The sequence below is a fragment of the Triturus cristatus genome, chromosome 7 (genome assembly GCF_964204655.1).
Source record: "Triturus cristatus chromosome 7, aTriCri1.1, whole genome shotgun sequence".
Lineage (NCBI taxonomy): Eukaryota > Metazoa > Chordata > Amphibia > Caudata > Salamandridae > Triturus > Triturus cristatus.
In genome coordinates, this window is record NC_140590.1 from 1714442953 (window position 1) to 1714465834 (window position 22882).

At 45.9% G+C, this 22882-nt stretch overlaps 1 pseudogene across 1 annotated transcript in view; it reads left to right on the forward strand.

Moving 5' to 3' along the window:
* LOC146812860 (homeobox protein NANOG-like) overlaps nucleotides 1–22882 on the forward strand; it is a 494597-nt pseudogene that overhangs the window by 419853 nt on the left and 51862 nt on the right. The window contains exons 3-4 of the transcript XR_014966928.1: nucleotides 9173–9313; nucleotides 9515–9624. The product of XR_014966928.1 is annotated as a homeobox protein NANOG-like (transcript). The remainder of the gene's footprint in view (nucleotides 1–9172; nucleotides 9314–9514; nucleotides 9625–22882) is intronic.

The following is a 22882-nucleotide window of genomic DNA, read 5'->3' on the forward strand; positions in this document are numbered from 1 at the left end:
CCATGTGAGGCCAGTTAGACTGGGGCAGAGCCAGGCACCTGTCAGCTGAGTCTAATCACTGTCGGAATGTGCAGGGCTTGCAGATGATCGTCTGGGGCGCGACTGTTTTTCCCCTAGCCCTTCCATCATCTAAAAACATTACAGTAAGCAAGGGTGAAGCTAAGCACCATGTATTATTTGGGGGTCAATAAAAGGTACACACGAGCTGAGCCCTGATTTACTTATCTGCCGGGAGGTTCCATGTTTCTCTCACTGGCTTCCTGGAAGTACCTGTCTGTCAGGAGAATCAAGGGTAGTAGGTGGTGGGGCCAGGCAACCTCTAGACAGAGCAGGTAGGGAAGGTGCAAGAGACATCTTGGAGAAAGCAATACCTGCTGGACGCGGGGGTACCTGCTCCACCCTGACCTCTGCATAGACCACCTCATCGGCCATGGGGGCTGGAGGCGCTTCAAAGAGGGTTCTCGGCGCTCGTCAACTCCGTTCTGCACCCAGAAGGCCCAGCTCGCTGCTTGAGAGATGTTATGTGCATTGGAATTTTTTATAAGCCTTTCTATAAGCTTGTGGCCTTGGTTTTCGTTTTCCGGACAAGCCTTCTTCAGATACAGCCCCTGCAGTGTGTGGGAGGGTGAGAAACGAGAAATACCAATCCGGAGCACAGACAGCGGTGGGCAGAGAAAACAACAACCAGAAATGGAAAAAATAACAAAAAACAAAGGCCAAAAATGTTTTTAAATGCAGGGGACTTTCTGAAAGCAGCAGAGACCAACAGGAACTATAGAGCAAAAAGAGAAACCTGCAGAGAGGACACTGGATGCTGACGCACCCACTTGCCCTGGCTCGTGGGGGGGTAGGGGGTGGAGATCACTGGCCCTGAGAAACATTAGGAACCCAGGTCGGAAGACATCTCCTTTCAGGTGAAAAAGTGGACCACCCCTGGGAGAAGCCCCTACTGTTTCCAGGCCTGTGGATAGATAGCTTCATCCAGGTGAGAGGTGCAACATCTGCTCACAAAAGATGTTTTCTAGGCCCAGGCCTCAAGAGAGATGTGTCCATTTAAGAGGAAACATCTCCTCCAGAGAAATGTATGCTGAGTTCAGACCCAGGGCTGGACAGGGAACTAAAAAGCAGCCATGGCAAAAATACTCAAACCATCCTCAATCCCTTCTTCTCGCACTATCTCTCCTTATCCATTCATTCTCTCTCTTTCCTTCTCTCATCTCCCTCTCTGATCGCTTTCTCTCTACCTTCCCCTTTCCTCCCTTTTTCCTGAAGCCTCCCCATGCCTGCTGCAATTAACCTCTGGCAGCTGAGGAAAGTGACAGGGGCACCAGGAGGGCCCTGGGCTTTCACAACCACCTCCAAGGGCTCCAGCTCACTCGGGAAATCCCTGGTGGAATAAAAGGCCTGTCCTGTCCTGCCAAAATCTGGAGAAAGATCTGTCCAGTTGAGGGGGGACGTTTCCTCTATAGCCACCTGTGCCACGTCTAGGCCTGGAGAAAGCTCTGCCCAGTAAAGATGGATTGTTTCCATAACAGAGGCTTATATGAGCCCAGGCCTCAAGATAGGTTCATGTAGGTAAGGTGAAGTGTTTTTCCATAATAAGGACTTAGGCTGTGTCAATGTCTGAGAGGTCAGTCCTTAGAGCTCTCTAGATAAACACTAACATGAGGCATTCCACGCTCATAGCACTAAATGACTGATTTGCATTTTGTGCAATTATGCATAATTTTGTGAATTTGCTCAGAAAAGCTGCGTAATTTGCTCTAGTATAACGTACACACCAGATGGGCCACCAAAGGGCATTTGTGGAAAGGTAGCACGCTTCTACTTCAGAGTGCTTCAGATGGAAGGGTCGTATATGTGGGGAGTATCTTGAAGTCACGTGTGAAGACCATAGTTGTCCTCTTGGCGGGGTCTATTCTCAAAGGCATTTTGAAGCATGTCAAGTAGTACCGTTCTAGCATGTTTTTACATACTCCTACATGACTTTATGAATTGGCCTCAAAAGATATAACATGACACTCTTTAGGAATGTTCATTTATAATTAGCACAAATAAAATAGGACTGTGCCCTCTTTGGACTTTTACTAATTGGCCTTTGGGCTTTTTGGGACTAAATACGAAAGGCACGTAAGAGTATGTATGTGGAAAGGGGTGGTGCAGCGGCCAGGGTGCCGGACTACGGGGTTCAAGGTTCGATCCCTGGTGCCTCAGCAGGTTAGCCCAGCACCATGTGACCCTGGGCAATAGCTCGCTTAATCTTCCCGACGGCCCCCAGCGCCGGGACACCACTTTGGAGGTAGCTGTGCGCTTTACAAATACTGGTATTTCATTTCAAAAGAGTTCTCCTTAAGTTATACTTCCTGTATTCAAATACTTTTTGTGAATCACTTCCTTTATGTTTTATTGCTGCTCATTGGCGTGCATAAAAGCAATTTTACTCATGCGTCTTCATTGCTGGTGTTACACTGATAACTTTACAGTGTAAACTTCCAATCTGAAATGCTCCAGATGAGTTTCTTTTCAGATTATGTATGTGCTGCAAATGCATTTGCTGTGTTACGCACTAAAGAAATGCTTAATTTCAACTTAAAGCTGTTTATGGTGTCCTTGAAGAGAAAGTTACTTACCTTCAGTGATGCTCATTCTGGTGTATAGTCTATCTAACCCCAGGTTACTCAGCTTTACAATAGCCTCATGCACCAGGAGTGGAAAAAGCAACACAGAGAATGGGTGGGTGGGAGGGTGGTAAAGCAACACAGAAAAGGGGTGGGGTGGGAGTGGGAAAAGCAACACGGAGAAGGGGTGGGTGGGAGGTGGAAAAAGCAATACAGAAGGGGTGGGTGAGAGGCAAAAAACAAAACCGAGAAGGGGTGGTTGGGAGGAATAAAAAGCAACACAGAAAAGGGGTGGGTGAGAGTGGAAAAAGCAACATGAAGCAGAGGTGGGTGGGAGGCAAAAACAACATGGAGAAGGGGTGGGTGGGAGGGATAAAAAGCAACACAGAGAAGGGGTGGGTGGGAGGGGAAAAAGCAACACGGAGAAGGTGGATGGAGAGGAAAAGCAACACAGAGAAAGGGTGGGTGGGAGTGGGAAAAGAAACATGGAGAAAGGGTGGGTGGGAGGGAGAAAAAGCAACACAGAGAAGGGGTGGGTGGGGGGGCAAAAAAGCAACACAGAAAAGCAGTGGGTGGGAGAGTGAAAAAGCAGCACAGAGAATCAGTGTGTGGGAGGGTGGAAAAAGAAACACAGAAAAGGAGTGGGTGGGAGGGGGTAAAACAACACGGAAAGTGGTCAGTGGGAGGGGTAAAAGCAACATGGAGGAAGGTTGGGTGGGAGGGTGAAAAAGCAACACAGAGGAGGGGTTGGTGGGAGGGTGAAAAAGCAACATGGAGAAGGGGTGGGTGGGAGTATGAAAAAGCAACCCAGAGAAAGAGTGGGTGGGAGGGTAAAAAAGCAACACGGAGAAAGGGTGGGTGAGAGGGTAAAAAAGCAACTCAGAGAAGGGGTAGGAGGGAGGGTGAAAAGGCAACACAGAGAAGGAGTGGGTGGGAGAAGAAAAAAACAACACGGAGAAAGGGTGGGTTAGGAGGGGGAAAAGCAACACGGAGAAATGGTGGGTGGGTGTTCGAAAAATAAACATGGAAAAGTGGTGGGTGGGAGGATGGAAAAAGCTAAATGGAGAAGAGGTGGTTGGGATGTGGAAAAAGCAACACAGAGAAGGGGTTGGTGGGAGGTGGTAAAAGCAACATGGTGAAGGGGTGGTCAGGAGGGATAAAGCAACACAGATAAAGGGCATGTGGGAAGAGAAGAAGCAACATGGAGAATGGGGTGTTGGAGGGGGAGTAACACTGAGAAGGGGTGGGTTTGTGGGGGGTAAGCAAGCACGGAGAAGGGGTATGGGGAAAATGCAATATATTGAAGTGGTTGGTGGGAGGGGGAAAAAGCAACACAGAGAAGTGGTGGGTGGGAAGGGTAAAAAGCAACATGGAGAAGGGGAGTGCACAAAGGAAAAAAGGTAACACAGAGAAGGAGTGGGTAGGAAGAGGAAAAAGCAACACGGAAAGGGGTTGGATGGGAGTGGTAAAATGCAACACAGAGATGGGGTGGGTGGGAAGGGGAAAAAGCAACACGGAGAACAGGTGGGCGGGAGGGGAAAAGGCAACACGGAGAAGGGGTGGGTGAGAAATGAAAAAGCAACACAGAGAAGGGGTGGGTGGGAGGGGAAAAAGCAACACAGGGAAGGGGTGGGTGGGAGGGCAAAAGCAACACCAAGAAGGGGTAGGTGGGAGGGCAAAAGCAACACCGAGAAGGGGTGGGTGGGAGGGCAAAAAGCAACACAGAGAAGGGGTGGGTGGGAGGGAAAAAACAACACGGAGAAGGGGTGGATGGGAGGGGGAAAAGCAACACAGAGAAGGGGTGGGTGGGAGGGGAAAGTAGAAAGCCAGGATACCTTTGCTCGTCATGCGTGCCCTTAAAAGTGACAAGTTGTTTCTTTCCTTAAATGTGACAGCTCATGCACAGAAAATATGTGTACATGATGTATGTGTGGCAACCCTAACCGGAGCTGAGCTGGGGGTGGGGCACAGGATGTGTCAGAGCGTGAGCCAGTGTTGAAGACTGTGTTAGGAAAGCAGGGCATTTAGGTTATGTAAAGAAAAATGTGTAACAAAATGTGTGCGCAAAAAGTGCCTTCATGTAAGAGGGATATGTCTGGGCATGTATAAAATGTGGGCTGCAGAGCAATGTGCCAGATGGTGCCTGAGCAGGCAGCCCCCAAGGCCCCCAACCCACGGCTGCAGGTATGTCTAACACTAGGGTTTGCGGTGCAGAGGTGTTTTTTAAAAGTGTCTTTCTTTAGAAACAGATGCTATAATTTGAAATGCGACACATCCATAGCTGGTGGTAGAAAACAATAAAATATCACCCCAGGGCAGGTCACGTACTGGTCATCCGTCATGTCCCTAAACTTCAGTGGGAGCCAGCCTTCCCAAGAGAATGAGTCCCAAGCACAGGTGATTACGCAGATCTTCCCAAGACAGGACTCAGGGCTGCTTAGCAGATGCCAAAATGATAATGGTAGCATCTAACAAACAAGGCCCCAGGTTAGAAAATGTACCATGGTCATCCGTCATGTCCCTAAACTACAGCCGGAGCCAACCTTCCCAGGAGAGTGACCCTAAGCACAGGTGATTACGCAGCTCTTCCCACGACCGCAGGAGTTTTAATTAGCAGATGTCAAAATGATAATGGGTGTATCTGACAAGAAAGGACTCTGTTAGAAAATCTACCCTGGTCATCAGTCATGTCCCCAAACTTCAGCCGAAGCCATCCTCTCCATGAGAAGGATCTCTAACCACAGGTGATTACCCAGCTCTTCCCACGATAGGCCGCAGGTTTAATTAACAGATGTCAAATGTTAAAGTGGCTTATGGCATAAGCTGTACATCAGTCAGAAAATGTTACCACCAATGGACCTCACTACATGGTTCTAAACCCTCCCCTCCATAAAGGGTGGTGACCTAATTAGCATGGCAGGACAAGTATAAAAAGCATACTTTGGAGGGTCAGCAGAAACAGACATTTAAAGACCCCTTTTGGAACGCCTTGTTTGGACTGTTTGCTGCGCAGACCTGCATCAGAATCTTAAGGCCACAATGGATCAGAGCAACTTCTCACAGATTGACGCTGCATGCTACACGTTAATGGAGGTAGGTAAAATAGGGGGATGGCGCAATGTTGTATGTTTAAGGATTTAAGGACTTATTTAAAGTATTAGGGAAATGCATTTAAAGTGAACAAGAAAGTAGTTGAAAATGGTACTTAGCGCTTTGTAGGATTGTGTTTACGTGGTTTTAATTAATGTTTAAAGCGTAATGGCATGCTGGTTAATGTGAATAGTTTTAGAGGCACATGGGTTGGAATAATGTAGTTTTAAATGTTACTTAATACATTTGCAGGGTGTATTTAATGTGAACAATAAGGGTGTTTTAAATGTATGCAGTCTTGACATGTTAATAATGTTGAAAGGCTTAGGGGATGCTGGTTAAGTTGAATGTTGCTAGAGACCTTGAGGTGAAATGTGGATGCAATATTAAGTTTTTAAACGGCGCCAAGCGCAAGGGTGAAAGTATTTAACGTGAATAGTGGTGACGTTTTTAAGGATGCACAGGGCTGCAGTTTAAACGTTTTAAAGACCTTGTGAAGGTACGCATTTAATGTCAATACTTCTGTTGTTGTTCTGTGCTGGGTGGCTGCAGTCTTAAGTTTTTAAAGGACATATTGTGCAATATACACCGGTATTTAATATGACTAAAGCGGCTGTGTTTGGAGAAAGACATACGATTTTAACTTTGGGGTTTTTAAAGGGCTCTTGGAGCAATGGTAGGGGGGGTGCTTAGTACGAATAAAAATACATGGTTGGATTGTTATGTACGAAGGGCAATGCATGCATATATGCTACGTGAATACACCTTTAAAACATCAGTTGTATGTACTTACCAAGGGTTATGGTGTTTATGCCTTGTATCTTTGGATGTAGGCAAGGTTGTTGGGTGGTTGTTATGGGGTCTTCTATTTCACCACAACAAAACGCTGGCAGACTGTCCAATGTGACACCCAAGAGTCCCAAAGTAAGTGTTTTACAGGTCCAGAGTCCATTTTCACAGTGTTAGAGGTTCTTGGGGGGCGCCAACCTGAAGCTGATGTTACTGCAGTCCCCGGGAGTTTGTTTCCATAGGCCTCTGGGGCTTATCCCGACATGTGGGGAAGGGGAACCATCCACCCATCTTTTGATCCACCCCAGAGACCGCTTACAGCCTGTGGGTCTCCGGGTGTTGTGGGCAGTGTAATCAATGGTCTAGGGGTGGACCCAAGACTCAAGGTCTTTGTGTATTTCTCCAGAGCCCTGTGAGGCTCCGCCGTGGCTCTGGAGATAGCTGGTGGGCATGGCCATGTGTGTGGGGATCACTGTCCCCAATGGATTTAAAAAAATAAAAGACCCCGAGTCCGCTTCCACGCTGGGGGGCTCTGGGGGTTTGCGAGGCTAGCGGTGGGGCTCGAGGGCCCATCGGCTTTTTTAAGCCCCTCAGAGGTTGAGGATGGGTCTCCATGCGGCGGTCGGCAGGTCACGGTGCTATGTGGGGCTGAGCACTCGTTTTTTTATAAAATGAAAGCACTGCCACTCCAGAGCCCTCGATGTTCCATGCGTGGGCTCCGGGGCATGGTGCGATATGCGGCTCCAGGCCACCGAAGGGGCTACGCGTGCTGTGGGACTCGTGTCCCCGTATTAAATAAATAAATAAATACCCTGAGCCCGCTTACCACAGGTGCTGCTAAGGGGTTGTGGGGGCTCGTTGGAGGCTCTTCTGTTGCCCCATGTGGGTCCTGATGGCCGTGCAGGCATCGCCGTTGGTATCTTCCTCTCGACGCCTGTGAGGGCCGTCCCTGCCCCTCCGTGACCTCAGAGGTGTCCCCATGATGACGTCAAGGAATGGGCGGGGCCGGCCCTCGCAAATACGGAGAGGTAGTTCCCTGCAGGGTTTCCCCCAGCGAATGTGCAGAGAGGGGTTGGGACCCCAAGGGCGGGCAATAAATAAATTTAAAAAAAATGAAAAAGCATTTTTTCAGCCGCAGGGATTGTTTAGCAGCATCCCTGTGGCTTTTTTTTTCTCCCTTTTTTCCACATGTGGGGCATATTTATATAGCGCGACCTCGCCCTTGAGTGTTGGCAATGAATAAAATAAAAAGGTATTTACGGCCACAGGGACCATTTAGCAGCGTCCCTGTGGCTTTACTTTTTTTTCTGTTTTCCACATGTGGGGCATATTTATATAGCGCGACCTCACCCCTGAGTGTGGGCAATGAATAAAATAAAAAGGTATTTATGGCCGCAGGGACCATTTAGGAGCGTCGCTGTGGCTTTTCTTTTCTTTTTTTTTCCCAAAGGGGTCATTTTAAATAGCGCAAACTCGACCTGAAGGGCTTTGTACGTGTGCAATGGTTACAGTACATAAGCACACATTCATTTCAGGTCAGTGAGTGTTGTTACATTAATTGATTTACCCAGAATCACAGGATGTTGAGCAGGGTGTTTCCCATGCTTTTTGCTCTCCCCCCCAGGCATCCCATTTAAAATACATGCTTTTGCTCCCCACCAGTCACCCTTTTTAAATGTATGCTTTTGCTCTCCCCCAGGCAGCGCTTTTAAAATGTGTGCTTTTGCTCCCACCAGACAGCCCTTTTAAATGCATCCCCGAGTTTGTATATAACGTAAAGGGGGGCATGACTCCAGGTGTACCATTTGTTACTTGCAGTTTATAAGTTAAAAGCCTAATATAAAGCACTGAATTATTAACCCCTTCTGTGCCCATGACGAGCTGGACTCGTCATGGGCCGCGGTTGCGCTGTGCCCATGACGAGTCCAGCTCGTCATGAACCCCGCCCGCTAATGCAACGCCCGGCACAGGGCGGGGAAAGGGTGTGGCACACAAGGGGTTAAAAGCACGGGTATTGTTTTGAATTTATGTTTTCCCAAAACTTTAACTAGGCTGTTTAGCTGTGGGCAGCCATGTTGTGTCTACAGTTTGTACACATTTGCCAGATGTAACATGTACCTAGATGTTGTTGAACGCCGGTTCTATGTAAGGATGTTTGTCTCTATGTAATATGTATTTGCGGTTTCTAAGTAATATATAGTAATGCTAGTTTATGAGGTGCAGTTTTAAAACAGCCGTTTTTGATCTAACCCCAAACACAGAACACCCCGGAAATACCCATCACAGACGCCAAAATGCTTAGCATGCAGTCAGGTATATGTTTTTAGAGTTGTATAGTTCTGAGTAGTTTTTGTACACCGCTGTCTCAGAAGCTCTGCATTTCTAATGGTATTCTCATGTATGAATGATTTTATAGATTATGATGCCGAGCTCCAACTAGATCTTGACGAACTAGAGTAGTACCTGGGGGCTCAAAGCGCGTAGCTGAGTGTGCAGGATAACGCAGTTCTTTCAGGTAAATAAAAAATGCCTGGGTTCTCTAAAATGTCTAAGACTTAGGCAGTGTTAGACCAAAAACCACAGCGGCGAAATGTAGGAGGGCTCCTCAGAAGGGGCTGCTAAGGCCATGTTTATACCTCAAATGTGATTATTATTGTTATTTATTTTCTTTGCAGGGCCCTTGGAGGCATGCACGGGCAGCGCGGTTGTGCAAGAGGCGGCTCAGCCAACAAAAGAAAGGCCACTGAAAAGGAAATCTTCAACTTCTAAAGAGCGACGTGTGACAAAGAAAGGATGTGGGAAAAGACCTCTAACAGGTGTGTTTTTACAAAAGGGTGCAAAGAAAGAACTCTCTGGGTTTTATTCTCGCAAGCGGAAGGGGCCAGCGCCATGTAGTACTGAATGTATAAAGGTGGAGTGTGTAGAAATTATTGTGGTGGGGTGTCTGTGGGTAGTTTAAACAGCTTATACATATTCCCTATTCTGTCTAACATATATATTTTTATGTTACATTCTAGGAGCCACTCAAAAGAACATCGGAGAAGATACCTGTACGGTTAAGAGGCCGATGACACCATTAAGGGACATCACAAAGACATCCCACAACACCTTGTCTGCATCAAAATGTGTGAGTAGGCGTGTACGCTAGGACCGCCTCTGTTCATACTACAAACACATACAACCGAGAGCCGGCACAGCCGTGAAATGTCAAAACAATCCCTCTTCCAACATGATGACCACACCTACAGGAATGTCTATTCTGCACAGGGAGGGGGACAGCAATGGAGACGTGTTCACAATCCCAGTCACCATAATGCCTGTTCTGTTTAAAAGCGACACCTCGTATCTGAACCCTCTCCAGGCCTCAAAAGGGGACCTCATCTCAAACAAACCCCCCCCTTAAGAAGAAACTGAGGGCCCCAGAGCCCCAACCCTGTCCTTTAAACCTTAAGAAGATGCCGGGAGTCACAGATTCCCAAACAATGCCTTTAAACCTCAGGAAGAAACCTGTGGTCCCTGAGCCCCAAACAAGGCCTCTAGATCTCTCATTTAATATGTTGTTACACCTGTGAATGAGCCCTCTACACCCCTTATCGCTAAGGGGCCAGTGGGTGTGACGGCGGTTGCAGAAGAGCCAGTACAGCCCCAACCCCCTAAAGTGAATCGTCTCTCAAGAAAATATCTTAAGAAGAAGCAGAGGGTCCCAGCGTTACAAGTAGAAGCAGTAGAAGGGCCCTTAATCAAGCCCATTACAACACAGGACCATTCCCATACCCTGAAGCCCTCTATAGTTTCAAATAAACTAGCAGCACCGGTAGAGGGGCTCCCCGTAGACCAACCCCCAAAACCTGCTATAATCATGCCTGATGGGCTTAGGAACGCAATGTCTGAAAATGTTCAACCATCAGGAACACCTTATAACGGCAGCAGTGGGTGCCTCAAAAAACTGACAGGGCTGGTAGACAGACTTGATAGACCTTCAGAAGCAGCGCACGCGGGGCCTTCTAACACGTACAATGGGGATTTGCATACGGAGGTTAGACATTCACACGACCACAACTCCGACAATTCCTTAGAAGCTAGGACCCTCGTTTATTTCGACAGCCATTTACTCTCCCTCCAGGAGCGTACAACCCAACCAGCCCCGTGTCCACTGTAAACCCCACATCACCACAAGCAATATACAGTGATAAAAGTACGAGCTGGGACGACTGGACAAATCAGGGCTTGGATGACGTATTTAGTGAGGACCCTTCCACTGGCACCCCGGGGTGTTCGCACTGGGACCCTGTTTCTATGATCCCACTCGACCCTCAGTTACAGAATGGTGTGGCGGCAGGGGCTAGAGAGTGTCCAGGGGTGTTACATGTCGTTGTACAACCAAGTACTGTATTCAGCCCTAATCTGATGCAATATGATTCTGTAAACCCAAAAGAGGTACTAGGGGCCCACGTGAAAGACATACAGCTGGCGGTCAGAAAGCTAAAACGCAAAGCGAACGCCACCATTTTAAAATTGGGGATGTGTGGTAGCGACGACAGGGTCGGGATGGAGGCACAGCAGAAGATACTGCAAATGGTTGACCAGTTTAAAAGGGCGATCCTCCAAACGTGTCAAACAACTGCGTCCGACATATGGAGTATCCCTGCGTGACGAGACCTACACCGTCCCCTAAAGACCCAACATACCCGGGGTATTAATAAACACAAATCCAAATATAGCAGTAAGGTCCACACGGTACTGACAAAGTCTCTGTACTTCTTACGCCTGCTCAAGCATAAAAAGTATACAGAACCCCTCAAACAAAGTCATGCAGTTTCAGAAACAGAGTTTGAATCACATACACAAGAACCACACACCCTGCATTACATAAGTTCAGGAGAGAACATCCCGATGGGTGTGCAGTTGAAGGGTTCTAGGGGTAGAGAGCCAACACTCCAACACCATGAGCACCCAGAAGGGCCGCGGGGTGGGCCTGTAGTAGATGTCTCTTTGAGGACGCCGCCCACAGGCACAATCCACGCTGTTCAGATAGGAGGGGTAGGCTACCTAGAAAAGCATGGTCCAGTAAAAAACAAAAGTGGGCTAATAGCACTAAGCAGCGCAGGCTTTTAATAAGTAAACTAAAGAAAGCCAGAATAAGCGCTACAAGGTGGCTTAAATGGCCCCCAGAGCCAATACTAAACCAGAATCCCCAAAATGATACATCAGCAAACTCCCCATCAAGTCAAATTCCTCAAGATGAGGATTCAGAGGCTGTGTTTTTAAAGAGCGGGGGCAGGGTTTTGACAGTCCTTTGTTAACCAAATGAAGGTCCCGCAATGTGTTTGACGCTGTAGATTTTTTAGAAAACATCTCGAGGCTTTTACAGAGTAAGGCTGATCTAGTCGCCTTTGGCACTTTCAGAATCATAGCCCTCATTGTACGGGGTCGTGCGGGGGGTGTTTCTAGGCCTTTAAAGAGCATCCTATACAGCAAGATAATTGGTAAGAAACAACGTTGGCTTCTCAACTTTAATAACGGAGCAGCCAACACCTGTCAGGCGGCCAGCATCGTGGGGTTGCTGATGGGGCGCAACACCACTGGCGCTGTCATCCTGTCTAGAGCGGCTGAAGCCCATGAGGCTCTTGAAATACCTCCAGACTGCCAGGTCGGCTTTGGCGACATAGGTCTTTTTGAGAACTATTTTGCCGTTACGGTGAAAGTTCTTTATCACAACGGCTCTTGGAAGTATTTTACAACAGGGGAACGTGTGAAAAACAAGACCATATATGTCCTTCACCACAAAGATCACTTTTATGGTATCTTAAACCTTAAAAGTTTTCTGGGCGTCAAGTACGTGTGCACACATTGCGACCACATATACAACACTAAGGCACATCATCAGTGTGAAATGCACTGTAAGATGTGTCAGAGGGACGGTTGCGTCGTAGACGCCACCCTGAAGGTGAGGTGCCGCAACTGTAAGATGTTTTGTCGCTCGCAAGACTGCTTGAGCATACACAACAAAGCTGTTAAATGCGTCCCTAAAATGGATTGCCGAGAGTGTGGCCGGTATGTGGTGACAGATTACAAATGCAGAGGCATGAAATGCCCAAGGTGTCAGACTCCATGTAGGGTAGGAATTGTACACCAGTGCTACATGGTTAAAAGTAGACCCCAGACCAAAAACGAAGACTACATAGTGTTTGATATAGAGTGCACACAAGAGACGAGTGTACACCAACCTAACTATATTTACGCACACCATCTAACTTCCGATGACAGCTGGGAGTTTGAGGGGCAAACGTGCATTGGTGATTTCCTTAATACATTAATTCAATCCAAATTCAAAGGGTATACCATGCTAGTCCATAACTCAAAAGCCTATGATTCATTCTTTATTTTACAAACTATGATTTGTGAAAAGGTACAAGTAGAACTCATCACTCAAGGTTCCAAGCTAATGTTGTTAATGGCTGGCCAGTTACAAATAAGATTCATAGACACCCTGAATTTCCTACCCATGAAATTGAGCAAGCTGCCAAAAGCCTTTGGTTGCCCCGGGTGTAAAGGTTATTTTCCACACTTTTTTAACACCTGGGCAAACCAGAATTATGTGGGGCCCATGCCGCCTCCGGACAGCTATGGGGTTGAATATATGATGCCTTCTGAGAAAGAAAGCATTCTACAATGGTACTCTGAAAACCGTGAAAAGGAGTTTCATTTTCAAACCGAGTTGAAAGCTTATTGTCAGGCTGATGTAATGATCCTGCGACAAGCATGCAACCTCTTCAGAGATGTTGTGGTGTCTATGACTAAGAAAGTCAGGGTCTTGAAACCAAAGATGCCTCAAATAACTTAGAAAGTCAGGGTCTTGAAACCCAAGATGCTTCAAATGGCAAAGACGGTCGAATACATAGACCCTTTTTAAAATATCACGTTGGCTTCCATGTGTATGTCCATCTACAAACACATGTTTTTAAGACCAAAAAGTATCGCTCTAGTGCCGCCAGACCTCTATAACGGTAAACAGAAACGTTATTCAACCCTGTCTATCCAATGGCTCATTTTCGTCTCTGAGAAGGAAGACATATATATTCAAGACGCCTTACAGGGTGGTGAATACCGCCTGAGTCCCTATTACCTGGATGGGTACGCTGTAATTAAGGGAGTGCCGGCGACCTTTAAATATAACGGCTGTTTTTACCACGGCTGCCCTCAGTGTTACAAACCCCATGAGTTTAACAGACCGATGGGTGCAAATTTGAGCACTTACATAGACGTACTCTGATGAGGGCACAGTATGTTGAAAAATGTGGCTTTGCTATGAGGGTCCTATGGGGGCATTAGTGGTTAGATATGCTAACAACCGACACAGAGCTCTGCTCTTTCCTTCAGAGTCATGATTTACCACAACCTCTGGAGCCCCGCGAAGCCTTATTCAGGGTCGTACAAATGCCATACAACTGCACAGGACCGTTGGCGAGGGTGAGAAAATACACTACTACGATTTCACCAGTCTGTATCTATTTGTGAACAAAATGAAGGTATACCCCTTAGGATACCTTGCCATCATATATAGAGACTTTAAGCCCCTTTCCGAATACTTTGGGCTAATCAAATGTGAAATCTATCCTCCAAGGCAGCTTTACTTTCCAGTGTTACCATACAGAGTCGATGGTAAGCTGATGTTCCCCCTCTATCGAACATGCACAGTGTTTAAAGAGGTTGGTGGTTTTAGTCATATCGAAGAACAAAGGATGCTCACAGGGACCTGGTGTAGCATCGAGATCCAAGTTGCCTTCATCACATACACAAGAACCACGCACCCTGCATTACATAAGTTCAGGAGAGAACATCCCGACGGGTGTGCAATTGAAGGTTTCTAGGGGTAGAGAGCCAACACTCCAACACCATGAGCAACCAGAAGGGCCGCTGGGTGGGTCTGTAGTAGATGTCTCTTTGAGCACGCCGCCCATAGGCACAATCCACGCTGTTCAGATAGGAGGGGTAGGCTACCTAGAAAAGCATGGTCCCGTAAAAAACAAAAGTGGGCTAATAGCACTAAGCAGCGCAGGCTTTTAATAAGTAAACTAAAGAAAGCCAGAATAAGCGCTACAAGGCGGCTTAAAAGGCCCCCAGAGCCCATGCTAAACCAGAATCCCCAAAATGATAAATCAGCAAACTCCCCATCAAGTCAAATTCCTCAAGATGAGGATTCAGAGGCTGTGTTTTTAGAGAGCGTTAGAAGCTACAGTCGTACTGTAGAGAGATTTAACGCTACAGAACACTATGAGGAGTTTAGGTTTATTAACCTTCACCAGATAAGGTCCTCCGATCATGGGGTTTTAATCACACAGCAGGCGGTGCAAACACTTATAGAAAAGTTGTTACGCGATGTGGGGCCTAATGATTTTTTCCACCTACGCTTCCAGGGGCAGGGTTTTGACAGTCCTTTGTTAACCAAATGAAGGTCCCGCAATGTGTTTGACGCCGTGGATTTTTTAGAAAACCTCTTGAGGCTTTTACAGAGTAAGGCTGATCTAGTCGCCTTTGGCACTTTCAGAGTCATAGCCCTCATTGTAGGGGGCGTGAGGGGGGTGTTTCTAGGCCTTTAAAGAGCATCCTATACAGCAAGATAATTGGTAAGAAACAACGTTGGCTACTCAACTTTAACAACTGAGCAGCCAACACCTGTCTGGCGGCCAGCATCGTGGGGTTGCTGATGGGACGCAACACCACCGACGCTGTCATCCTGTCCAGAGCTGCGGAAGCCCATGAGACTCTTGAAATACCTCCAGACCGCCTGTTTGGCTTTGGCGACATAGGTCATTTTGAGAACTATTTTGCCATTACGGTGAAAGTTCTTTATCACAACGGCTCTTGGAAGTACTTTACAACAGGTGAACGTGTGAAAAACAAGACCGTATATGTCCTTCACTACAAAAATCACTTTTACGGTATCTTAAACCTTAAAAGTTTTCTGGGCGTCAAGTACGTGTGCACACATTGCGACCACATATACAACACTAAGCACATCATCAGTGTGAAATGCACTTTAAGAAATATCAGAGGGACGGTTGCGTCATAGACGCCACCTTGAAGGTGAGGTGCCGCAACTGTAAGATGTTTTGTCACTCACAAGACTGCTTGAGCATACACAACAAAGCTGTTAAATGCGTCCCTAAAATGGATTGTCGAGAGTGTGGCCGGTATGTCGTGACAGATTACAAATGCAGAGGCATGAAATACCCAAGGTGTCAGACTCCATGTAGGATAGGAATTGTACACCAGTGTTACATGGTTCAAAGTAGACCCCAGACCAAAACCGAAGACTACATAGTGTTTGATATAGAGTGCACACAAGAGACGAGTGTCCACCAACCTAACTATATTTACGCACACCAACTAACTTCCGATGACAGCTGGGAGTTTGAGGGGCAAACGTGCATTGGTGATTTCCTTAATACATTAATTCAATCCAAATTCAAAGGGTATACCATGCTGGTCCATAACTCAAAAGCCTACGATTCATTCTTTATTTTACAAACAATGATTCGTGAAAAAGTACAAGTAGAACTCATCACTCAAGGTTCCAAGCTAATGTTGTTATGGGCTGGCCAGTTACAAATAAGATTCATAGACACCCTGAATTTCCTACCCATGAAATTGAGCAAGCTGCCAAAAGCCTTTGGTTTCCCTGGGTGTAAAGGTTATTTTCCACACTTTTTTAACACCTGGGCAAACCAGAATTATGTGGGGTGTCCATACCGCCCCCGGACAGCTACGGGGCTGAATATATGATGCCTTCTGAGAAAGAAAGCGTTCTACAATGGTACTCTGAAAACCGTGAAAAGGAGTTTCATTTTCAAACCGAGTTGAAAGCTTATTGTCAGGCTGATGTAATGATCCTGCCACAAGCATGCAACCTCTTCAGAGATGTTGAGGTGTCTATGACTAAGAAAGTCAGGGTCTTGAAACCCAAGACGCCTCAAATAACTTAGAAAGTCAGGGTCTTGAAACCCAAGATGCCTCAAATGGCAAAGACGGTCGAATACCTAGACCCTTTTCAAAACATCACGTTGGCTTCCATGTGTATGTCCATCTTCAAATACATGTTTTTAAGACCAAACAGTATCGCTCTAGTGCTGCTAGACCTCTATAACGGTAAACAGAAACGTTATTCAACCCCGTCTATCCAATGGCTCATGTACGTCTCTGAGAAGGAAGACATACATATTCAACACGCCTTACAGGGTGGTGAATACCGCCTGGGTCCCTATTACCTGGATGGGTACGCTGTAATTAAGGGAGTGCCGGTGTCCTTTGAATACAATGGCTGTTTTTACCATGGCTGCCCTCGGCGTTACAAACCCCACGAGTTTAACAGACTGATGGATGCCAAATTTGAGCACTTACATAGACGTACTCTGATGAGGGCACAGTATGTTGAAAAATGTGGCTTTGCTATGAGAGTCCTATGGGGGCATGAGTGGTTAGATATGCTAACAACCGACACAGAGCTACGCTCTTTCCTTCAGAGTCATGATTTACCACAACCTCTGGAGCACCGCGATGCCTTATTTGGGGGTCGTACAAATGCCATACAACTGTACAGGACCGTTGGTGAGGGTGAGAAAATACACTACTATGATTTCACCAGTCTGTACCTATTTGTGAACAAAATGAAGGTATACCCCTTAGGATACCTTGCCATCATATATAGAGACTTTAAGCCCCTTTCCGAATACTTTGGGCAAATCAAATGTGAAATCTATCCTCCAAGGCAGCTTTACTTTCCAGTGTTACCATACAGAGTCGATGGTAAGCTGATGTTCCCCCTCTGTCGAACATGCGCAGTGTTTAAAGAGGTTGCTGGTTGTAGTCACACCGAAGAACAAAGGGTGCTCACAGGGACCTGGTGTAGCATCAAGGTCCAAGCTGCCTAGAGAAAGGCTACAGATTCAGGAGAGTACACGAGGTGTGGCATGTTAAGAGGACCACGACACGTCTCTTTTCACGCTCCATCAATTTGTTTCTCAGAGACAAACAGGAGGCCTCAGGATATCCCGAATGGTGTACTAGTCGAGATGCAAAGCAGAAATACATCGATGACTACCACGCTCACGAGGGTATACGTTTACGACCCCATTTGATAGAGGTCAACCCTGCCCGCCGACAGTTAGCCAAACTATGCCTCAACTCCTTATGGGGAAATTCGCACAGTGTACAAACATGTCAAATACGACCTTAATAACAGATCCTGATGAACTGTTTAAGTACCTTTTTGCCCCTTGTTACAAGGTGTCCAGCTGCGAGTTTATCGATGACGCGACCGCAGCTGTGTGTTGGAAATACACAAAAGAGTACCCCACAACGTATAACAACATAAACATCTTCATAGCATGCTTTACAACATCCCACGGCCGTCTAGAACTTTACAGGGTTATGGATAAACTCCAGGACCGCTGCCTGTATCATGACACCGACTCTGTGATTTTTCTGAGTAAACCGGGGGATGAAGACCCTCCTCTTGGGGATTACTTAGGTAATTGGACCAGCGAGCTCGATAAGGATGAACATATAATGAAGTTTACCTCCTCCGGACCTAAGACCTACTCATACAAAACAAACACCAACAAAGTGTGCATAAAGGTCAAAGGTATAACATTAAACGTCAGCAACACCCTAAAAATCAATTTTGACAGTCTGAACGATCTGGTGCACGAATACTCTGCATCGGATGATCGTGAAAATGATAAAACAATAGTTGTGAATCAGCCCTGCATAGTCAGATCCAAAAAGAAGTGGGACATTACAACCCAGCCCCTACATAAAACCTTACGACTTGTTTTTAACAAAAGCGTCCTGACTACAGACTATTAAACACTGCCGTACGGTTATTAGGCGCATTAGAGATGTCAACACCGCACTATGGACACCAGATCACAGCATCCGTTCTTCTGCGTTTTAGCAGGGCCCTCAAACTGTGGTAAAAGCTACTTTATAAAAAAGCTCTTAGAAAATGCTGCTGGTGCTTTATCCCAAACAAATAATAACATTGTGTGGCTTTATTCATGCTGGAAAGATCTTTATACCGACCTGTCCCGCAGCTTCCTTCATATCAGATTTATAGAAGGTATACCTGATAATCTCAACGACGATGAGCTGCTGCCACCAACCCTTGTAAACATGGTAATTGTCGATGACCTTATGCGTGAAGGTGGTGACCATCCTGAGTTAGAGAGAGCTTTTACTCAATATTCACACCACCACAATCTAAGCATATGCTACATTGTGCAGAACTTGTTTTACAAGGTTAAGAACAGTCGCTCTATAGCACTCAACGCCTCATACCTTGTTTTATTTGAAAATCCCCGTGACAAACAGCAAATATCCATCATAGCTAAACAAATGTACCCGGGAAACACACACTTCTTCATGGAGGCCTTTAACAACGCTACAGCAAAACCCCAGGGCTACTTATTGGTCAACTTAAAGCTTACACCCCAAAGACCAAGTCCCAAGCCTATAAAAAGTAGCGCTGAAGACCTTTAGAGACATTTTCAGTCCGACCCTTAAAACACCCTGTGTTGACCGTGTCTGACCACCTACGCTGCAATTTAGCTCTCCTGAAAATGCTGGTTACAGCCAATCCCCAGCACAGAAAGGTCCTCCTCTGCGCTGCTTCTGACGATTTAGTGGCGGCCATTTCAGATATAGCCCTAAACACCCTAAAAGGCAATGTCCCTATATCAAAGAGCCAGTTACAGGTGTTGAAGAAGAAGCAACATCTTATCAAGAAGCTCTGTAATAAAAGGGCCTCACTCATTACCAAGAAGAAACTGGTGAAACATTCTGGGGGTTTTATAGGCTCATTGCTCGGCATAGCTATACCCTTAATTACAAGCCTCCTCTCGGGCCGAAGGTGGAGCATGCCGCAAAGATGTATTTGGTTCCTAGAAAACAGCTGGAGGAACTGGGCTCTTTTGCGGACAATGCCTGGGATATATGGTGAAATGAGACTCTACGACTGGATGCTGAAATTAAAGATATTTTGAACCGTACGACAAAGCTACCCTTCACACCAGCACCCTTGAAAATTTTCTAATCTACTACAAGCAGTGGGATACCGAAAAAAATAAGCTAACTTTATATGCCCCGGACTCTGAACAGCCAGCAACGCCAGCGCCAGCTCCGCAACCCCAACAGCCTCAAACGGCCCAGACCCTGCCCTCAGATGTCTTTGTTAACGACCTCCTAAAAATATAACTTAGAGGCACAGGGGGGGCAGCGCAAATGTTGATGAGTAAACTCGCCGCTTCTAAAGACCTAACAGTGTGGAATGAGCGAGGCAAATTTCTCTACAAGGGACAGCCGGTTGTTGGTTCACACATGTACGATCTAGTCAAAGGTCTCACGCACTCCAAGACCCTAACGCATCAAAATGCTCCTAGAGGTTGGGATCAGTTTCAATGAGCCGCCGCTGAACTCAACATCCCTTCCACACTCATGGGTAATAACGATCACCGTTGTATGCTTGACAGTTTAAAGACACCCCTCCCGCCATCGCCAGCCACCTCTGACGGCCCACGACTATCCCCCTCTTGGAGCACCCCACTTGCGCCATCTGCACAGAGAAGAAGGCCGCTGTCCAAATCCCGTACGTGGATTAATCCTTAATGTTTCTACAGCCTTTTTTTAATAACTGTGCGTATTACATGTATAATCGTGTCTGATTTTTCTTCATATATTTCTTCAGTAATGGATGTCATTGTAATGCGCAACCTACATAACAGTTTGTAATACACACTTTTATAACTTTTCATTCCGTCTCACTCGTCTTTTAAAACATTTTTAATTATGGTGTATGTGGCAGCATAGAAATACAGAGTCTGAATGCTGGTTTTAAAATTGCCTTTATTTTAAACGTTCATCATTAAACATACACACGTTACAGGCCCTTACAATTTTGACAAACGTTATATTCTGTTTACACAGGTCTGCCGATACCCTTGTGTTTTCTTTTACATATTTCACAACTAGACTGTCATTGTTAACAAGGTCAATCGAATATAGATTTAAGAAATTTCTAAACGCCACACCCTCCCACATTTTACTGATAAAATAAATACAGTGTTCCCCTCATGTGATGGCTAACGAATCCTGGACCCTTAGCTTGTTATACTCAACCCTTGCTGCGGTATTTTTCACAAACTTGAATATGGGCTGTGTATAGATCAGGGGTCTCCAGCCTTTCGTATAGTGAGAGCTACTTCTGAGCAGTGAAAATCGTCGTGAGCTACTGAAGGTTTGGCAACTCGCGCAATTTTTCGAGAGACCCTTCCACGCCCAGTTTTATTGACTTTAAGCCTAATTTCTTCCGAGCCCATGCTGTGATTTGAACAAAAGGGTCCACTCTCCTTCTTTTGAAGCTAAATACCATTTTCTTCAAATTTATTTTGAATGTGGCTGATGTGCAAGTCTATTACAGAGTATTTGCAAAGAAATGTTGTGTAAGAGTACATGCAACATCAATAAAAATGTTTCTTTGAATAGATCGAAAAAGGACATCACATATTAGAAATGGGATGGTGGCACAGAGATTATTTGCAATAATGTTGGTGAGCTACTGCTGTGCTAAATATTGAAAACAATCATTACTATCCCTGAATATTAAACACATTTGTAATTTGGACGAGCATGCATATCCTGTCAATGACTTCTCCAAAGAGGGTAAGAAAGAGTTAAAACTGGATCAGAAATTCAAAGCTGCTCTGAAGAGTGAAATAATTTACATTCTTATTAGGAGTGCAGATGGGGAGAGTTTTCTTTATGTTGTGCCTTCGGTAAAGCAAACTGAAACTTGGCAACACCCTGCTTCTGCTGATGTACAACCTAGAGCTGGAAAGCGGGAAAAAAATACATTTTCGATTTTGCCTGTTAGTCGTCTTTTTGGATGTTTCCAAACTGTCAGGCAATGTTGCTAAATTAAAGGCATCCTTTGGGCCTCTTTCACTCAGCCGAAATGTTGTTAGCATAATATATTTAGCATTCATAGTTCGGGAGCAGATGGGACACGGTGGGCTCAGACTTGGCTATAAACAAGACCCAGTCCATCAAGCACCCGTGGCATACCAGCGGCTGCAGCAGGTTTACAGTACAGAAGGCTTCAACCAATTTTTAATAAAGCATGAAGCCTAACTTAATTATAGGTAATCCGAAGGTTGATGCCAGTACTTTTGGGTGTGTTTTGTAAAATTAAAATACCAGGTAGTCTGAGCCTGTGTCTCCTACAATGAGACCTAGAACCACAAATGAACTGTGTGGCCACATTCCCACTCAAATCAATGGTCAGCAGTGGTTCAGATGCACCCACGATCCTAAAATTGGTGAAGACAAGTGAGGGTATGTCACAGTAGTGTCCCATGTGCAAAAGGGTGAGGAACTGCTTAAAAGTAGCACTGTCAAGAAACGACGACCCAGGCACTATAAAGCAGTATATTGCTAGCGCAGCTAGCACCTCTTATGAACTTACGAAAAGGCCAATCGACATGGGCGGGGGGAGGGAAGAAATCCAAAGCTTGCGAGTTATTTGTTGCCGGGAGCAATAGTACTATAACCAGTGGTAACATTGAACCGTAAATCTTTGAATACTCACTCCGTTTTAAATCTTAGCTACCACACCTTAACAGGGATAAAAAAAATCTTCTGCCATACAATGACCTTTCTTTTACTACAGAACACTCAAACTTTTTTCAGCACAAAGGTTTTTATGTAAAAATCAAATACAATTTTCCTTTGGTAAAAGCATATTTCTAGTTTAGTTAAGACACTGCAAGTTTGCATCCACTATTAAATTTCATTCCACGTCCTAATATCTGAAGGATTCACATTTCAAAAACGTTTTGAAGGTAACCAACTGTACATTCCACATAACATAAATAAGGAATAAAATCAACTCTCAATAATATTTAAATTAATACAGACCGTCTGGAGAACAGAGCATAAAGAGGTTTACTGGTCAGGCCAGTGCTTACCGATAGACTGCTGCTCAAATATAATGAGCGTGGGTTTGTAGCAGTTCAATACTGCTTGCACCACCTGCATGCTAGCAGGCTTTCCAAGGACCTGCTGCTCCACTCCGGCCCACCTGCTGCTCTGCTCAGGCTCACCCGCTGCTTTGCTCCGGCACACGTCCTGCAGGATCACGAGCGCGGTGCCAGGCAGTGAAAGGCAGGTGGCGTGTAGGCTGAGTTCAGGAACAGCGTCATCTTTGGCCTGCCCCGCCCCAGCTAAGCTCAGTTAGGCCAATCTGAGCAGTTGGTTTGGTGAGGGCAGGCAACGGCTGTGAAAAAAGGCCTAATAATAATAAAGGACAATAATAGGCTACAAAATTTAGA